This window comes from Pteropus medius, unplaced genomic scaffold, assembly GCF_902729225.1.
Source record: "Pteropus medius unplaced genomic scaffold, Ma_sr-lr_union100, whole genome shotgun sequence".
Lineage (NCBI taxonomy): Eukaryota > Metazoa > Chordata > Mammalia > Chiroptera > Pteropodidae > Pteropus > Pteropus medius.
In genome coordinates, this window is record NW_024351730.1 from 25,392,955 (window position 1) to 25,396,500 (window position 3,546).

Sequence of the window (3,546 nt, forward strand, 5' to 3'; positions counted from 1 at the left end):
TTGGAGGCACTAAGGTCATTTTTAAATATGATTGGTTGGAGTGACCTAAGTGGCCCCTATGAAGAAATGATCAATAGGCTATTGACAGATACCAATGTGAGTGGACTTACATCTAAATTTGAAGCAGGGAAAAGACATGTTTGCTTAGGGAGAGAGTGCACAGTGAGAAGAGGAGCTTAATGTCTAGTTAGATAAAGAGGAGGTTCTGGCAAAGGAAAATGAGACCAAGAGGATTACCTGGGGGCACCTGAGGTCTAAGGATCAGAGTGATAGGCCAAGAACTTTCAAAATGAAATAGGGGTGCTCTTGCTGGAAAATAAACCCTCAACTTTTATTTATAACATCCAAGACTTCATACATGATTATAACATAAAGATATGCTAAGTGAAAAAAGCAGATGGTAAAATAATCTGTACATGACGGAATCTTAGCCAGAGAAACAAGGTGACTATTTTGTTAATTTTCACTGTGCTATGTTTTAACAGGGGTCTCCAACCCCCGGGCTATGGACTGGTACTGGTCCATGGCATATTAGGGACTGGGAGGCACAACAGGAGGTAAGTGGTGGGTGAGTGAGCGAAGCTTCATCTGTATTTGCAGCCGCTCCCCAGCGCTAGCATCACTGCCTCAGCTCCACCTCAGATCATCAGGCGTTAGGTTCTCAGAGGAGCACTGGTCCTTGGTGCCAAAAAGTTTGGGGACTGTTGCTTTAAAAGACTGGAAAACTTGACCATCACTTTGACATTGATATGTGGTAGTCTTACTGTTCTTAGAAAACTTTCTGATTACAGAAGGTTCACCCTCAGTTGCTGCTGAGGCCTAACATGATTGCACACCAGGGAACAGATACACAATCTGACTTTGCAACCTCAGGGCCAAGAAGTTGGATTTGGACCAGAATTTGTTGGATTACTTCAGAGTTTTAGGGGGTTTTCTCCCCTCCTTAGTTAACATTTCAGTCTAATCAAAAAATCTCAAAACTTACAATATTAAAAAGGCCATAAACCAAATCAAATAAATAATTCGAATGTTGAAATAATATGCAACTCAGCTCTCTTGTCAGCACTGCAAGATTTTTACCTGAGGACCGGCCTTTCCCTTTCTGCAAGCTGTTTTGTAATACTGCCACCTAGCAGTCTTCTGGCAAATCATGATCCTAACATGTAGAAAAAGAGTTTTAGATAGCCACATTTTAGGTTTGTCTGGGATTCACCATATTTGAGTTGAACTTGAACAAAACTTGAAATATGAATTAAATTACTTTTGAAAAATACCTTTTTCGCAGGTATGGATCTTGAAACCATTGGCTGGCAAATAATAGACTTGTAAGCAATTCAGTTGAGATGAAAATGATAGCAAAAGGTAAAACACCCCCTTTGTAAAACTTTAGTATATTTGTAACTGATACAAAACTCCACAGGTATCTTCTTAGGGAAAAGAGATCAGTAGTTTTGTCGCAAGTGGGTAAAAATAAAGTGTGGGTGATCAGTTTCAATCAAACGGCTTTTTGACCAGAGGACCTAAAACACAAGGTATCATATATGTCCAATGGAAATCTAAGTGACATTTTACTTCAGGAGCTTCCATTGCAAACTAAGCCAAAGTTGCTTCTTAAGGAAGACAAATAAGTTCTAAAGATCTACTATACAACACTGTAGCTATAGTCAACAATACTGTATTGTACACTTAAAAATTTCAGAGGGTAGATCTCGTGTTAAGTGTTCTTACTAGAGTAAAATAAATAAAATAAGAAGACAACAAAAATAATAGATTTTCGTGTATTTACAAAGGTGAAAAATATCTAACATTTCTGGAGTATTTTCTATTTGTCCAAATACTGAGCAAAACATCTGACACTGTTATGTTCCTGACACAACTCTCTAAGAAGCGATTACTGTTGTAAGTCCTATTGACAGAGGAGAAAGTGAGCCTTGGGGAACACAACAAGGCAAGAAAGGGGATAAAAACCCTGATTTCAGAACTTGAGCTCTTACCTGCCAGGTTTTAATACTTTCCTATTGCGCTGACAGGTTTGTGGAAGCAAACAGATGTCAGATTTTCAGCATTTTAAAACATTTTTTTAACTGAATAAAGTAAGTTTCTGTTTTCTAATTGAGTTGATTTGTAAATGGCATGAAAGAAAATGTTCTCAATTTGGTCACAGTGGCATTCGTCTTGTCTCTTATTTTATTATAAACTACTTAAAATTGTAAGAATTTTATCCCTGTAATTACATTAAACTTTACCATGGGCCCTCTGTTCAATGCCTATTGGTTAGCTCAATTGATAGATACTTTGACCAGTGATGCCACCTCTCCATTTCATGACATTTCGCTTTTTCATATCTTAAGAGATAATTTTCTTGTGGTTGTTTTAACTCCTCTGCATTTAGCTGTCAGCGAGCATGTTTGTCCTGTTCTCTTTCACTAAGGAATTTGTGCATCATACCTTGAGGAGATAGCTTGTGCAAATATTTCCCTGAAGACAATTTTACTGTACATGTGGCTCATGCTATACTAGACCAGTGCTTCTCAGAGTTTAAGGTGCATTCAAGTTACCTAGGAGTCTTGTTCAACTGTAGGGCCTGAGATTCTGCATTTTTACAAGCTCTCAGTTGAAGCTGATTATGCTAGTCCATGGACCACAATTTGAATACTAAGATATTCAAAACTACCCAGCTTTTCTTGGGTCTGGAGAGAGAATCTGGTTTGATTCCAAAGTCAGGGAAAAAACCCTCCCCATGATTTTCTCATTTTCTCTCAGTTTTATATATGTGATCATAAAATTCAGGTTTGATATAAATCAAGTTATATGTTTTTATATTTGTAAACAAAGGTATCTATAAAAGCTTTTTTAAAAATAAAATGTTTCCATTTGGGCCCTAAATCTATTGGCTCAAAATATTTTTATTTGTGACTTCAAAGATTTTGAAATTTATACTTCTGATGTAAATGAGATCATGGAGTCATACTTGAAACTTCTAGAATCATCTGGCTATCAGAGAGCTGTGCAGCCTCCAAACCCATCTTGGGGCTGGCAGATATAAGTTCTCTGGTCAGAACAAGCTAAACTGAGAACTTTGGCATTAAAAGGACCAATATCAGATTTTAGAATTATTCTGGAATTAGCTCCTTGACTTGGCAGTCCTATTTTAACAAGAGCCAATTGCGGAATTTCTTAGATTTATTTAGAGTCCTCTTTCAGGTACCTTTTTCCCTATGCGCTTCCTGTTATGTCAGCACCACTCATTTTTGTTCTAATGAGGAGATACATGGTACTTATAATAGAGGCAAATGTAAAACTCCTACACTTGGATGCCTAGATCAAATTGCAAAAGAGCGAAATGGAAGAGACACAGTCAGAAATTTTGTCCCCTGCCAAATCAATATAAGTGACCAGAATACTGCTATTCAGTCTCAGAATGCATTAATAGAGCAATAGTGCCTAGGACAAAAACAGTAATGTTTTCCTCTAGTTTGTATTGGCAAAGCCATACTTGGAATAGTATGGTGTTCAGATGTGTGTGCATGCCAGTGTGTGTGTGTG